This window comes from Protopterus annectens, chromosome 6.part1 (genome assembly GCF_019279795.1).
Source record: "Protopterus annectens isolate FY-2018-M chromosome 6.part1, PAN1.0, whole genome shotgun sequence".
Classification (NCBI taxonomy): domain Eukaryota; kingdom Metazoa; phylum Chordata; order Ceratodontiformes; family Protopteridae; genus Protopterus; species Protopterus annectens.
Window position 1 is genome coordinate 255,126,873 of NC_056738.1, and position 17,944 is coordinate 255,144,816.

Here is a 17,944-nt window from a genome sequence, read left to right on the forward strand (position 1 = left end):
TTTCTACCCATATTCCCATAGTCAGGGTTACATATGTGCACTCCTACTGTGTGTGTGTGTGTGTGTGTGTGTGTGTGTGTGTGTGTGTGTGTGTGTGTGTGTGTGTGTGTGTGTGTGTGTGTGTGTGTGCTACTGACACACTCTGCCTTGATTTCTATCAGTCACCCTGGTTATTGTTAGCAGGGACCTGTAGCTGTGACAGCATGACACTTTTAAATATTTCTTGGGGGAGACCACTTGGTGTATGTACTTATCTTGCTGTCATTTGCAGCCTTGGGATTGGACCATGGGTGTTTGACACAGTATAACTACAGCCATCTTGTAGCTACTTTATACCTTGTCTTACCTGGGAGACCTGTCGAGGGAATGTTTGTTAATACTACCTGACTGTTTCTATACATTTTCACAAATTCCTAGTTGAAATTATGCATACAACTTACTATCACTCCCAAGAGTCGAACCGTGGCTGTTTCTGCTAAAAATATGACAAGTGTGTGTTTCATCACAGGGAGCTATTGAAACACTCCCATCTCTTTCGTGAATGATTTCTTTCTCATTCTCTTTGTTGCACAGTCTGACTTTGTATTTACATTACATGCCTGTTCACATAGCACAGTGTGGAACACAGTGGTAAACACAACATTACTATTCAGATATCAGATCTGGCACATGACATTCGTAATATCAGTTTTTCTTGTGTGTTATAGAGGCACTAACTTTATCAGATGAGACTTGATTGTTTAATGCTTTCAGAGCTATAGTTGCTATGCATAACCTGTACACATTTCAAATCGTACCATACCAGAGTAAACACAACCAGTCTAGGATTTAGAGTTTTATTCACAGGCAATTACATTTTATTAATATATGACCTATATGAGATTATTACTGTAATATTGTCTGCTTTATTCAGTTTTAACCATACCCAGTTTTAATAATGCCAGGTGACATTCTTCTCCTTTATATTTATTTGGTATGTATAGTACAAGCTAGATTGTTACTCACAAGCCTCGTGACGCAGCCTTTGCAACCTACGGGCATGGGCTTCCTGGTTCACAACCCACTCAGCTGGAGCTGTAATGAAAATAGAGAAACATTTATGCATACCTATCCATCACATACACAGACTGGACTTTGGTAAACAGTTATTGCTATGAATACTTACACACTGCTGGGACATCACCCCTCTGTCTTGCTTCTTGGACCCACTGTTCCAAGAGCTCCCTCTTCTTCCACTCCAAGTCGGCATAGTGGTGCCAGACTTGCTCACCAGTCTGAGGGATACCAGTGGCACTGGTGAGATCATGGGCGAGAATTTGCCAGGCTTCCACTTTGTATTGGGAGCCCTGGCACTGGCCCTGCAGCAGTTTCACATCATGTTTTTTTACAAGGAGTCCTACCATGACCTTGGACTCCTGTATGCCCCAGCACTGCGCCCAAAAGCGCATGCCCTCTCCAACACCTGCCATATTGCCTATAGTAGGGAGCTACAACCAGTTATGAGCTGTATTCCTGTCTGCGAGGTTTAAATAAGGCTGATTTCCCACCCAATGCCATGAATGGATGGTTTTGAATATGCTGAGCTAAGCTAAGCTATGGGCAAACCTGCTTAGCTAAGGTTGGCAGTGCTTAAAGGGGCAGGTTCTGCACTGCTTACCAATGGGCAAATCCACTTAGCTGGGCTACTCACTGCTTAACATTCATATAAATTTGTTTACCTTCCCTGACATCCCCCAATGTGCTTTCATTACTTTTATTCTTGTGTGAATATACTGTATGGGGCACTCTGGTTGAGAAATATAAGTTACTTCCTACATGAATATACAAATAAATTAAAATTGTAATGATTTTGCATACAACATCGAAATGGCACTGGTAAGGTTCAAACGCAAATGACTACATGTAAAGTGCACACTTTAACCACTATACTGTTGCACTACTGCCTGTTTTGGATGTCTATTGCTGTTTCACTTATCTTGCTGTTTCAGCTAGGCTAAGCATAGCTAAGCTATGGGCAAACCCATGCAGTTATGCTTAAACTTTATTTCAGATGTGAAAAAAAAAATATTTGTTGCGTTTTTTTTACTTTGTACCCTTCAGTATATCCATGCTAATGTTAAAACCTGTTATTCTATCAATTTTCTAAGTTTGTAGTGGCAATTGTCCCTTATGGCTTTGTCCAGATTTTGTACTCTGACCGGTTGAGAGGTGTAATGAGTGATATCGCTGTATTTAAATTGCTGTACGGCAATTCTGGTGTGCAGGGGGCATGTGTATTGTGAGAGCACTGCTCTCAGACACACACCCTGCACTCGTACACAGAACCGTGTCCGTATTACAGCACAGCAGCACACCTTCATGAATATGCATGGTGTGCTGCACGGGAATGGTCCTTTCTGTACAAGAATAAGCTATTCTTGCAAGGAAGTTTGCTGAATCCCAGGGTTAATCTTTATTACTAACTTTACTCTCTAGCTCTGAGATATATTTATATAATTTAGATAAAGTAATCCTTATATCTTTGTGTTTGCTAAACCCATATGTAAACCTATATGTCACAAGATGGGTTGCAAACTGGCTTAAGGACAGAACCCACAGGGTTAGAGTTGCTGGCGCTATGTCAGACTCCAAGCTGGTCACAAGTGGTGTCCCACAGGGCTCGGTCCTTGGCCCCCTATTGTTCGGCATCTACTTCTCAGAAGTACAGGCCAACATGGGAGGACTTTGGCTGACAAAGTTTGCAGACGACTGCAAACTGGGCGCCATAGTGGAAAGTGCATCGGACACGGATATCCTTCAGAAGGGACTCACGGAAACAGATAGCTGGTGCCAGAGCCATGGCCTGAAGTTAAACGCCAAAAAATGTATAGTCATACCCTTCAGGAAAAACAAGGTAACCCCAAGCTACCATATAGGTGGCAATCCACTAAGCACAGAAGAGGTTATCAGGGACCTGGGGACCCAGGTTGACAGTGGCCTTTCTTTTGACACTCATGTTGCTAAAGTGGTTAGAAAGACCTTCTACATTGCCCACCTGATCATGAAGGGATTCACATCCAGATCTAGTGAGGTCATTGTTCCCCTGTACTCTTCACTTATCAGACCAATAATCGAGTACAATGTCCCATTCGGGATGTATCTCACCCGACATCTGCAGCAATTGGAGAGACCCCAAAAGTTCCTCACCAAAAGGATAAAGGGACTCCAAAATCTGTCATATGCTGCCAGATTGAAGAAACTCCAGCTCTATTCAGTTGCATACCGTCTGCTCAGAGGTGACATGTGCCTGACATACAAGGCCATGTCCAACCCGGAATTAATGGACATGCTCCACCTCAAAAAATCCAAATCCACCAAAACCACTAGAGCAAGTGACTTAAACCTTAGCACGGATATAAATAGGATGTGCTGGAGGGATAGATTTATCACTCAGAGACTCCCTATGCTGTGGAATAAAATCCCGATCCATGTGAGGCAGAGCACCTCGCTGGCTCTGTTTAAGAGAAATCTTGACCTGTGGATGGGAGATCGTAGGTTTATCCCAGGAATCATCTCTGTATCACTGCTGGACAGAGGCACAACAAACTAATGGGCACAGTATTTTTTCATATAAGGGGTGGCGTAAGCCACAAAAATTTGGGCTAGGCTTATAAATGCCTTAGGGCAGATAGCCTAGTATAAACCTATGAACCTATGAACCTAAAGTTAAGTATTTTCATAAGTTTATACACACAAGTTTTTCATTATCTGACATTAATTTTTTTGTATTATATTAATTTAGATTTTATCCCAAATATTAATTCCCAATGTCAGTCTTCCAAGTTAAAAGGGCAAAATAGTACATATGGCCTTTCTAGATTTAGCCAAAATACTTGGTAGAGTACTTGGGGCAGGAATGCTTTGGGCTATCGATGGTGGGGACAGGGGGATGAAGTTATTGCCAAATCTATCAGCTAGCAGGTTGTCAATTTCCTCAGGTGCAGTGTGAGTGGTACCATCCACTAAATGTTTGGCACACAGCTGGGCATTCTCCTTTTGGTATCGGACATATCTAAAGAATGTCTTATGAATGTCTTTAGCTCAGGATGCTAATTTAGCCTTGTAACTATCCTGAGGATTTTACAAGATATCTGATTTGCATCTTCAAGCTGTGGAGGGTATTCTTCCTTTGTTGAGTAAGTTCCTTCTTGTTCTTAGATATCAGTTTCTTTCTTTTCTTTTATAACTTATTTATACTTACAGTATACCCGGGTGTCTTATTTTTTTCTGGAGAACCTGGTTTTGTTCCTGTCAGGTATAGCCAAGTCAACACTTTTGTTTGTGTCTATATAGAGAATGTGTGTACTCTTCTACATCAGATAAATAGTTGGCTGTGGTAGCAGGAGCTTTGAAACTTTTTATACTATCGCTTAGTAGGCTGTAGTTTGCTTTGGAGAAATATTTCAGTTTTTTTTTGCCCCTGTGGGGGTGTCAAGTCTGATCTTTACTTCAGACAAGACATATTTATGTTCTGACATTTCCAGGGAGGGCAACATAAAGGGGGTAATGCAGTGCCTCCCCCATGTTGGTGAGCACTAGGTTAGGACATGTAAACCCCTTGTGAGGGTGCAGACCAACTGCTCCAGGGCATTTGAATTAAAAAAGTCCAGAAACCTCATAACGATAATGTTTGTGCTCATGTAAGTTGCCCAGTCGATGGAAGGGTAGCTGAAATCTTCCATGCCCAAGGTGTTTGGCTGTATACTGAGTGACTCTAGCAAGTCCAGGTAGGCAGCATGCTTCTCTTGGTTCATGGTAGGGGACCTGCAGCTGGCGATGATGTGGTAGAGCATTTAACCTATAGTTATTGGGACCTGGAGTAGCTCAAGAGAGTCATACTGTTTTACCAGTTTTGAAGTGTATTTGAATTTAATGAAGATGGATACACCTCGTGTTCTTTCATGCTTGTTTTGGGATCTGAATGAAAGGAATTGCAGCCTTGTATGGCTGGGATGCTTTCTGCACCTTGAACCAAGTCTCAGTGACTGCAAAGATGTCAGCATCTTCCAAGGTGACAATTGCTTCCTGGGAGTGCAGTTTACTGTTTAAGCTCCTAGAATTAAACAGCCTGACCTTGAGTTTTTCTCTAGTGGATTTCTTTACATCGGATGTTTTGTTGTTTTGACATTTCCCAAAAAAGGCACTATGGGGGAGGCAAGTGTCTTTACCACTATCTGAAAGCCATGAGGAGACAGGTGAAGGCCATCTCTGGCAAAGCAGTATGGTCTGCTGATCATGTCTTTCCAGGCTGACATTTACTGGATCCCCCACGGAGTGACAATAGAAGTTAAGCCAATTATTGAAGTCAGTTATTTATTTTGCTGTATTGTGGCATCATCCTTGGTGAAGGTAGAATTCTGCTTAGGTCTAGGGACATAGCTGCCTGGGACACATAATCTGAGAGTTCAGTAAGGTCTGTCTCCATACAGAACAGAGAGGAAAGTCTCAAATCACTCACTCCAACACGTACTACGATAGGGTCATAAGGGTAATTGCTGCTAAGTGACTTGAATGCATGTGTGATTTGATGGATCCTGGCGCCTGACAAGCAGATGACAGTGACCTTCACTTTGTTCAACCTGGTGAGGGGTCATTTATGTATCTCACTTTTGAGTTGCCTATAACCAGGACATTAGGTATAGAGGTGTTTTGCCTTAGGGGATGAATTGTTGAAACACTGATACGTGTGTTGTTATGTGTAGTGGTAGATTTTGTGCATGTACCAGTATGTTTGGGTTGTTTGCACTTGGGGTTTCTCTGGTCTTTTAGTAGTCTCTAAGTGAGTACCTCAGTGTATGTCAATTTTTGTGTCTTGACCTTATCTTGTGTGGGAGGAAAGGTGTATGTGCTGACAACCTGTTTGATGTCTTGTTTATTGTTAAGTGAGAGGGCTGATTCTAGTTTCATAATGAAGTTACATCTCTCACATATTGTATTTGCTTGCTTTAGGAGCAAGTAGTTGTCAGTATACATGAGGCAATTGCTGCCTTGCCTCATGATACCCATGTCAATCTGGCTGGCCAAGGAAATGTTTTGAAACTGGCTGTCCATAGTAGCAGGTAATCCTTGAGTACTAATTTGGGAGAAGGGCAAGTTAGATCAGCTTTTTGCTCTGGGATTAAAAGGGTACTTATTCTATAGATCAGCTTTTGCACTGGAGTTAATAAGGAGACTTAGCCTTTATAGGATCAGCGATGAAAAGTGTGGCGATGCTGCTCAATACTCAGCTGGGCTGCCTGCAGTGAGAAGTGCACAGCTGAGTTGCCCACAGAGCAGCAGAAGTGTATAGCTGAGTTGCCCACAGAGCAGCAGGGAAGCCTGTGAGTGTTTCACTGACTACAGTCTAGGAGAAAAAATTTTGTAGGCATTTGCCTGTATACAGGATACCTCTAGCACCCCCCCCATTGCGCAGTGTGCAGCTATGTGCAAATGCAAAGGTTATATACAGGCAAAATTAAAACTAGTCTCCCAATAACAAATCACACAGTGATCCTTCCTGCAGCACTCCCGAGCTCAGACAATGCTATATCCACACTATCCTGCCACAAGGGTGCCGGGAAGCCCTTCATAATGTAAGATGGCTGGATTTGAGTCCATGTGTATGAAAATCAGTCTAGATTCAGCATGTCTGGATCTAGTCTATGCTAACTAAGCAGTATTTCAGTGCAAAAAAGTACAAATATGAAGCAGGCATAAACAGTAAAAACAGTCAAAAAGGCATAATTTAAGGCAGTAAAACAGTAAAACACAGTTGAAAAGTGCAGATTAAAAATTCTGTGCTTGAGTTTGAGTACTTCTGTGTGTGTGTGTGTGTGTGTGTGTGTGTGTGTGTGTGTGTGTATGTGTGTGTATGTGTGTGTGTGTGTGTGTGTGTGTGTGTGTGTGTGTGTGTGTGTGTGTGTGTGTGTGTGTGTGTGTGTGTGTGTGTGTGTGTGTGTGTGTGTGTGTGTATGTGCTTGTCTGCGTTCATGTGTGCATGTGTGTGTGTGTGTGTGTGTGTGTGTGTGTGTGTGTGTGTGTGCGCACGCGCGCGCACACGCGAGCACACACCCTTGTGCACTTATGTGCATGTGTATACTTGCTCACACAATGCACGGTTGACTAAAGAGAACAATAGCTCAGTTAGACCTGACAGTCCTAGTGTTTCATTCAGACAGATGTTAATGAGTCAACAATGAGGTTATTCTCATTGAGGCCATACCTGTCTCTGAATTTCATTTTCTGACTGTTATGCCACATAATCAACCCACATCAGGCAATTTATGTGAGTGATGAGCATCTTTCTGAATCCTAGGGACCATGTCCATTATTCCTTCAAAATAATTCTGATTTTAGGTATCTTTGCTCTTCAGTAGCAACCATAAGCAATAATCCTTTTCAACTACTTTTTAGCTACTTTTACTTGCTTTTAACTTCCATTAAGATTTTTATTCTTTTCAGTTAGGTGCAGTCCTGTCACATATAATGCATTTAGTGAAAATACTTGGACTGTATAATCATTACAATATCCACTGCTTGGGAATAATTCACTAAGTGAATGGAGTCATTAACACTTGATTATTTGAAGAACATAATGTGTGTAACAGTAGCATTTGTGCCCTAAACATAATTGTTATGAAGGACCTATTATCCACCTGCTTTCACAAAAAAGTATTACTAAAGATTAACTGCAGGACTATGTATGTCTTTCTGAGGCACTGATAAGTCATTTGTAATATACTTACCAGTCTAAATAACAAACAAAAACACAGGAACGGAAATGTTCTGCACTTGGTCGGGTGAAAGCAGACCTGGGATAATTGAATTGTTTCTACATGAGAAGCATCTGAGAATCAGTGGAAATGTAGAGGAAAGAAATTACATCTGGCACACTCTGTCAGCCTCTGCAGCAGAACAACCAGATATTTTTGCAGAAAATCCAGCATGCAACACTACTAATTTTCATTTTGGTATGAGTATCAACTTCATTTCCATCTATATTTCTTAAAAGTGAATGAGTGATTGACTTTTTGGAGAACCTGTGTCCTGGATAACTGTTCTTATACATCTCAAGGTGTAGTAAGACACTGACAATGACCCACTGGTTCTTCTAATTATAATGCACAAAGTAGTATCACAGGAAAGGTAGTTGTGGTGCTCTCCACTTGTTTTAAATTGAATCATCCACTGTGATGAAAAGGTAGAAGTTTTGCATTTCTTTCGACATCCCTAACATGCACACACAGACACATATACACACAGGCATTGATAGTTATTCTGCACCACCCTGCGTCATCCCCCTTCAAGATTAAGCAAAAAGACAAAAAAAAAAAAAAGAAAAACACAAAAGGCCTTCTTATACTTGACTAAAATAAGAAAAGTCCTCCTTTCTTGCAGTTCTCTACATTTTTGCCCCTAGCGGTTTGTTAAAGCCTACACCACACTAGAAGTGTTGAAGAACTTTAGCCATGACTGCAAATGTTGTATCAGCCACAGCAACCCTTAACATCTTACATCCAGGTTGACTAGCCCACTCTGCCCCATCCCAGCGACACTTCTACACACACACACACACACACACACACACACACACACACACACACACACACACACACACACACACACACACACACACACATGAAATACAATATTACAACCACAAATAAGACTCCCTGACTGTACTGTTGTCTTCCAGTGAACTATGTTTATGTCATATCTGGGAAGAGAAGTTTTGAATTCTAAGTGTTGCTAACAGAATATTGGGTACACAAGAACAACTTGGTCAACTTAAAAAAATTCAGTCATCAAACCACTTTCTTTCTTACATCTAGTTTTGCATAAAGTACCCTATAAAACTTTAGAAAATCGTTTTATGACATAGTCATAAAATTCATGTTATCTGCATGACTTTTGAAAGCTGAATATCAATTTTTAGAGTACTTGATTTGCATATATCAAAGTGGTTTGATGTAAAAAAACCACAAAACTACTGCTTTAAGAAATGTAGCCGGAAAGGTTACATGGAATTGTTAGAGTAAAGGCTTGTGAATTTTTACTGGGGTCTACACAGTTCTGAAAGTTCTTCATATAATGAATGTATGTAAATGCTGCTTTGGTTAGATATTTAACTATTGTATGTGGCTGCCTATCAGACGTGTTTGACATGGTATTGAGAATCCTGGCACTAGAAAACTTAAAATCTGATTGCAATAAAAGAGTTAATTCAGAAACTCTCTGTTACATTGTTATAACATTTTTACAGAAGAAATCTGACCACCTGGCACCCTTAACCATGGACTGCTTCTTATATAGTATGCCCTAACTTGATGCCCAGATGTTCATCAGTGTCCCGGTGTTTTGCTGCTTGATCACAGCAAGCAATAATTTAGAGTTACCTCTGATAAAGGTACCCTACCTGTATTGCATATCATGGGTGCAGTCTAGGTGAGTGGAATGAAAGGAGAAGTTGGTTGTATCAGCTGGACATATGCAAAGGACAGATCCTAAAAAATAATTGTAAAATAAAACAGTCAAATCATGTAGAATGTTTACATTTGATCTGTATCTTTTTCTTTAAGTGGAATTCATAGTATGATTTACAGTATCACATTTAAAATATATGTGTATAGAGTTTCAGGCCAATTTCTAAACATGATAATATATATATATATATATATATATATATATATATATATATATATATCTACAATATATATATATATATATATATATATATATATATATATATATATATATATATATATATATATATATGTGCATGTGTGTGTGTGTGTGTGTGTGTGTGTGTGTGTGTGTGTGTGTGTGTGTGTGCATGTATTTCTAGCCATATATCTGCATGAAATGAAGCATTGAACGATACACCAGGAGTAAACTGAGTGGGATGCAGGTCATAAGTCAGGAAAATCATGCTTTTTGTCACAGTCTGCCCAAATGATAAATGGGATAATGGATTTCTAATCACTGAGAAAAACTTAATGTCAAAATAGACAAGTATGAAGCAGGGAATACCTAAAACGTCAGAAAGTATTTGTCCAGAAAGGAGGAACTCATTTTTCAGAGTTATATATTGGAATGCTTCAAATGTACAAAACAAAGCAAGATATGGAAAACAGTATATGGAAATAGCAAAGGGGCACTGATATTTGTATGTGTAGTGCTGTCCAATATTTTTAGTTATAGTTATTTTATTTTATATTTAGTTACTGGGAAAGTCCATCTGGGCCTAATGTCCATTTTCAGCATATAAAAAAGAGAAAATTCCCATATAAATGACGTTCAATATATACACTTACACATTATACAATGACTGGCTATTAACATTCAAAAAAAGTCAGCCCAACCAGCATGCCCATTATAAATCGAGCATATACCGATGACAAAAGCCTGGCTTTTAAGTATCCTTGAGCGGCCAGACTTTTTTTTTAATTGCTATCTCATAGCAAGCATCGTCTTCATGGTTAAACCACACCAACTGTGGGTAAATCTTCACTATACCACATCCAGGTGTCGATTATTGCTATAATATTATGTTATTAAAATGAGTATGAGTGTAAAACATACAAAGGAACAGAAAAACAATTAGGTGGTTTACACATAATAAAAGAAAAAAATAGATAATCAATATATACATAACTCTACAGGATAATAAGAACATAGTATAACACTAAGAGAAGAACCGTATTTGAAAAAAAGGGTGAATAAGAAGAGAAAGGGGAAGAACGGAAAGATTAAGGATTAAAGAGGGAGGAGCAGGAAGAGAAGAGGAAAAAAGGTAGGGTTTTTAACCTGGTGTGAGACAAGACCAGAGCAAGGAATTAAAGAGGAATGTATCTGGAGAGAAGTTAAGCCTCTGCATACTAGCAATTGTTCTGACATCATTTGGACGTATGTTCCAGGAAAATAATGAATGAGCTGGCATATAAGTCAAGCCCTATTAATGTGTTTGGGTTCATGCATATTTAAGAGTTGCTTATTAGTGATTAGAATGAATGGTTTAGGAGATGGTGGCTTAAAAGAAGGCTGGCTGCGAAGCAGGATGAATGTTTATATAGCATTTTAGGAGCTAGTAGGAGTTGAGTAGACAAGATACTGGGGTAATTCTGAATATTATATGATATGAAGGCAATGCATTGATGGGAACTCGGGTTGATTGGCGTCAAATCTAGCCACCTTATTAGAGAATAGTTCAAGTTTCCATTGTAAGTTAATTTGTATATTGGTAAGAATGGGTGAAGCATAAAATAAAGAGGGAAGAGGGTAATGATTATCAAGTGCAGAGCATTCAAAGTTTTTGATGTTTTTTTATCCAGTTTTGAAAATGATGATCAGTTGCTCATTGATAGTGACACCGAATAATTTGTGTTTGATACTATTTCTATTTCTATGTTATTAATTGATGTTATTTAAAGACTGTCTTTGAGAGGTTTGAAGAGGGCTGGGCAGAATTGAAAGCAGTTTGGTTTTCTTTAGGTTCAAGACAAGTTGGTTTTCCCTCAGGAAGTATTCAATGGAATTGAATGTGTTTTGAATGATGGTTTGCGGATGACGAATTTTATCAGAAGAGCAGATGAAAGGGGAATCATTTGCATATTGTATGAGAGTGGCTTGTTGTGCAGACAGGTGTAGATCATTAATAAATAAGCTGAAGAGAAGAGGTCTGAGGATTGAACCTTGTGAGACACCAATAATGACAGGAAGAAAAGGAGTTAGAAGAGAGCCACTGACCTGATTGTTGCCATCTGGATAGGTAGCCAGAAAAAGTTTACTGCAGAGTTAGACTGAGCACAGACATTTTAGAAAGTGAAAGGGGTGTGAGAGACTGTATCAAAGGCTTTTGGGAGATCTAAAAAGTGAGAGGATACTATCTTGTTATCTCTGGATTTAAGGATAGTATCGTAGAAGGCAACCCGCGGAGGTGGTGCTGCGGTAGCTTGTCGCCTCACAGTAAGATGCTGTCCGGTTCGATTCTTAGCTAGAGCGTCTTCTGCATGGAGACATGCGTGAATGGGCATACCTTCGTTGAAGGTTGTGTGTCAGGCCTGGCAAGCCAGTACATAAAAATCAACTGCCAATCATTAGCAGACCAGAGTTCCACTGTGGCGACCCTTAACCGGGAAAAGCCGAAAGACACAGACAAATCATAGAAGGCAACTAAAGCAGTAGTTGTGCTATGATCAGGATGAAAGGCATGGTGAGTTTGGAAACATAACTGAAAGAAAGGAGGGTGGTATATAGTAAAACATATAAATAAACGCTGTCACCTTAATGCATACTGTTATAAGTACAGATACAAACCATGACTGAGACTGTAATCTCAAGCAACAAATAAAGACCAAGACTCTGAATACATTCAGAAATGAAGGCAATTACTTCAGCATTTAGATAAAGATTGTGCGTTATACAAGATTCCAGCAATCATATTTCAAAATGTTACAGATGCTCTGTTTCATATTCTGCTGCACTGATTCGCTTAAAGAGATTAAAAAAGCAAAACAGTCAAAAAGCGAAGAGATCATTTGTAAATAGCTACATTTGAAACTACAGACAGTCACAGAATTATATAGTGCAAAACCTCACATTTGTCATTTGAAGTAACCACTCTTGTAGAAGAAATTCACTTTCCGCCAAGGTAGTGTATATGTTATGCAAAATATATGATAATTACTATCAACCATCATTGTTTATTAAAAATTAAACCTGACATTGTCTGAGATGGGAACTCAGAAAACTATTTAATAATCACATCTTAACCTGGTTGCCACTATAATTTTCCACCCATAATGAAACCAACAACAAAGCATGTAACAAGTATAGTAAGTGTGAAGAGACCTTAATGAGTTTCATTTAATTTTCTATTCATACAAATGTTATTAGTTTTTATTCAAATAAAGCAGTTTACTATTCAGCATATTTACAATACCTAGGTACATATTTCATTAACTTCTCCTATGCATACCATTTTCACAAATGTGTATTGAGTTTGTTCCATAGAATACAGAATGAAGTGAGATTTAATGTTACAATACACTGCATTATATAGCTAATGTATGCATTTGCAAATAGTCCAAACATAATACCACTTGTCCAGAATTCAGGTGGGATATAGTGTATGCTTGTTTCTGTATAAATTAACTAACAAGTTTCAATATATCACAATACATTGCAAGGCTCTGACATGAACCTCTTAATCAGCGCATTGCCTTCCTTTATCAAATAGCCATCGCAAGTAGTTTAATTTAGCTGTGATTCATATTTACACCCCCCAAATCCATCCACACATACACATATACATGCACAAATTGTGCCCACACATGGATTTTATATGAGTAGATAGGTGTATGGTTGTGCAAGTCTGCCTGTGTGCGTGTGTGTGTGTGTGTGTGTGGGGGGGGGGTGGTGTGCGTGCACGTGTTCTATGTATATGTGCATGTCTGTACATTATGTATGTATAGACAGACTGACAGATAGACAGAGAGATTATTTTTAGATAATAATTTTTGTTAACCAGATTACCACACTGGACACATGTATCCCTATGCAAGGGTGACTAGTAACAACATTTGGACAAGTGACTTGCTCAGTGTCATACAACAGGTAATTACAGGGTGAGGGACTCTAAATCTAGACTACAGGAAGCAGACTGAGGGATTCAGGTCCAGTTTGGTTTTAGTTAAAGCATTTGCGGTCAGGGCTGAAGTGTAGTGTAAGTTGTAGTGATGTAGTATGTGGTTTTCTATATGTTTTTTTTTTTTTTTACAAAACAAGAGCTTATCCCCCTCAACAAAGAAGATCAGGAAAAATTGACTTTACAGATATTGTACCAGGAGAAGAAGCACATAGCAGATCAGAGAGTTAAGACTAGGGAATTGCACTTTGTACAAGATGAGGAAGCTACAGCTCTTGTCTACTATAACATAAAAAAATGTCCATTCACTCCTCGCAATGAGGAAAAGTAAAATTACCAAATATACAAAAAATAAAATTCACAACACCGCTTGGAAGAGGTACTCGGGGGTTTTAAAAAATAGTAAGTGTGTGAAAGTGTGTGTCCCTGTTGTTTTCTTTCTTACATTTTACAAAAATGGGGAATGCCAGCTGTCACAAGTTCTAGTATAATTAACATGTCAAGGAAACAAGCAAAGTAGTCCCATCTATGACAAAGGTGAGAGTCATTATGCATCTAAGACTTCGGAAAACTCCATTCACTTAAGTGCAGGCCTGCGATGTTTCTGAAATTCAATACAAACATTATGGCAAAAATTCTAGTGGGCTGCTTGAATGCAGTTTTACCTAGAATAATCAAAGGAAGACAAGGAAGATTTATTAAAGTTCAGCATTGCTGCAATAATTGCTAAATCCTTGCCTCTTCCCTTAGGAAGTGCACATTAAAACCCACAAAAAATATAGTATTTTTTGATTTCTGGAGGCATTAATTCAGGTGAATGAGATTTTATTCTCAACATCCTTGGCTCGAGATGATCGTCACTGTTGAAGTGACACCCCAACCCCATGAGCAAAAATGTGAAAAAGAGGTGAGGATGGATGGATGGATCTACTGACATAGAACGCTTGATGACAAATTATTGTAATGGTTACAAGCATTCTATAAAACCTCTTATTTCAATGTGCTTATCAACAGGATGGCATTGCACTAAATGTTCATCTATCATTACACCAGTCACAGCTCCTGTTACCCCCCAGGTTATTCATATGACTATAGGACAGCTAGCAATTGAAGTGTAACTAATGCTGCAGTTTATAGAAAATGAGGGATGGGGTAAATGTCTTTTCTGTTTATTAGCTGATTGTTGCATTTTAACACTTAAGAAAGTGGACAAAACTCTTCCAGAGCAATTACCAATCTTTTTAGAAATTTGAGAAAACCTTTAGACTAACTTGTGATAAGCAGAAAACTACTTTTTTCCCATGAGAGGACAAGGACGCTCATTGCCAAATGAATGACGTGCCATTCCCCAGGTGTTTTTGCCTTAGGTTGTGCATGTCCCATGAAGTAATGGTTAGTTTTAACCTGAGGGAAGACATCTCTGATCAACATTAGCAGAAAACTACGTTCTCTCATAAAAATATCCAAGGCCAACTTTGAGAGAAAAATCGCTAAGGACACTAAAGATAACCACAAAGCCTTCTTCAGCTATGTTAGAAACCTGGGTGGAAACCCTCAGATATGCTCAGAGTTGGTTCACAACAACAAAAAATACACTGAACCCACAGATATTGCCAACATTCTGGCTGACAGGTTCAATGCAAATTTCTCTCCTCCTTCACCCCCAAAAGAAGAAATACTTATCCCAGCTGAATGTAATCTCCCTGTCATCTCAGATGTCCAAGTGAGAACCACCCTAAACAAAGCAAAAAACACAGCATCAATGGGACCTGATGGTATCCCGGGTTGCATGTTACGTGAACTCCAAGAGGAGCTAAACCCACACATAAAAATGCTATTTAACCTTAGCCTTACTTCGGGATATGTACCTGAACACTGGCGTACAGCAACAGTGGTCCCATTCCACAAGGGGGGTGCCTCTACAGACCCTGGAAACTACCACCCCATAAGCTTAACCAGCCTGGTCTGCAAAGCTATGGAAAGAATCATTATGGAACTCATAAACAGAGACATAGGGGACCTACAGACACTTGACCCCACTCAGTTCAGCTTTGTAAAGGGCAGATCCTGCCTTTTAAACCTGGTTGAATTTTTCAAAACAGCCACTAGAGCCATTGATGAGGGCAAAGCAGTCCATACAGCATACCTGGACTTGGCTAAGGCCTTCAACACAATACCCCACTCAGGCATCATAGATAAGCTCAACAGCTTAAAAGTAAACCCTTATGTCACTAGATGGGTTGCAAACTGGCTAAAGGACAGAACCCATAAAGTTAAAATCGCTGGAGCAATGTCAGACTCAAAGCCAGTCACAAGTGGTGTCCCACAGGGATCTGTCCTGGGACCCCTCTTGTTCGGCATTTATTTCTCAGATGTTAAAGCAAACATGGGAGGGCTGTGGCTGACAAAGTTCACAGATGACTGCAAACTAGGCGCCATAGTTGATACACCAGCAGACACACACATTCTACAAAAAGGCCTCACAGAAACGGACAACTGGTGCCGGAGTCACGGCCTTAAACTAAATGCCAAAAAATGTATAGTCATCTCCTTTGGGAAAAACAAAGTACCCACAAATTATCACATAGACAGCAACCCACTGAGTATGGAAAAAGTAATCAGAGACCTAGGGACCCAAGTTGACAGCGACCTCTCATTTGACACCCACGTTGCCAAAGTGGTTAGAAAAACATTCTACCTTGCACACCTCATCATGAAGGGATTCACATCCAGATCCAAGGATGTCATTGTACCCCTATATTCCTCCCTCATCAGACCCATGATTGAGTACAATGCCCCATTTGGTATGTACCTCACCCGGCATTTGCAACAGCTGGAGAGACCACAAAAGTACCTCACCAAGAGGATCAAGGGTCTCCAACATATGTCTTATTCTGCCAGACTAAAGAAACTTCAGCTCTATTCAGTAGCATACCGCCTGCTCAGAGGTGATCTCTGCCTGATGTACAAGGCCATGTCCAATCAGGATCTGATGGACATGCTCCACCTCAAAAAATCCAAATCCATCAGGACCATGAGAGCTAAAGACTTAAACCTCGGCAAAAGTATGAATAGGACATGCTGGAGGGATAGATTCATAACCCAGAGGCTTCCCATACTTTGGAACAAGATCCCAGTTTGTATTAGGCAGAGCCCCTCACTGACTCTCTTCAAGAGAAATCTTGATGAGTGGATGGGAGATCGTAAGTTTACCCCAGGGGTCACATCTGTGTCACTGCTAGACAGGGGCACAGTAAACTAATTCTATTATATAAAGGGACCTTCATTGTGTCACTACTAGACAGAGGCACAGTATTCTAAATTTATTCTGTGCATTTTTTGTACCATTTCATGGGGTGGCAAAAGCCACATCACTATGGCTAGGCTTACAAATGCCCCAGGGCTGATAGCCTAGTACTATATTATGAAACTATGAAACTATGATCAAAAGTCAAGTTATCCCGAAAAACAGAGAAGACAAAATGCATTCATTAGCTGAGAAAATTAATGCATTGAGAGTAATGTGCTTGTTAATGTATTTTTTAAATACCCCATCTGGATTATCACGACCTGTGATATTAGACATTTGAAAAGACAACAAGGTATTCACATGGAAAAAAAAATACAGTGAGTTTTCTAGAAGTAGATGGTATATACCTTCATACATGTGGGTCATGTGGCTTTCTACATTTTTAGACACGCACACACACACACACACACACACACACACACACACACACACACACACACATATATATATATATATATATATATGTGTGTGTGTGTGTGTGTGTGTGTGTGTGTGTGTGTGTGTGTGTGTGTGTGTGTGTGTGTGTGTGTATACTGGCCTTCAATACAGCACAATTGGCACAGTTCTAAACTGAAGTGAAGAGGCAGGCATACCTCTCAACCTCTTAGTGAAAGAAAGTTGGACAAAGGCCCACAATTAGGGACAGGTTTTAAATATTGTTCTTATAAAGTTATGAAGTTTCTAGAGTAACATGGTTTGTGTTAACATACATTTACTGAAGGATTTGAAGTATGAAACTCAAATGTTATTATTTAGTAACTTCAATCTTCAGATCATCCCAGTGATTTGTCAGAAAACCACAAATGTTATGAGGAATACACCAAAAAATCTGGACAGTTGAGAGGTATGGCAGCAGGTAGAATTGCTTATAAACAATATTAAAGAACTGGAAGAATTGATAAATAAAAGAATGACAGGCAGATTTATCAGAGATAGATGACATAATGTGGGATGATCTATGGAATAAAATG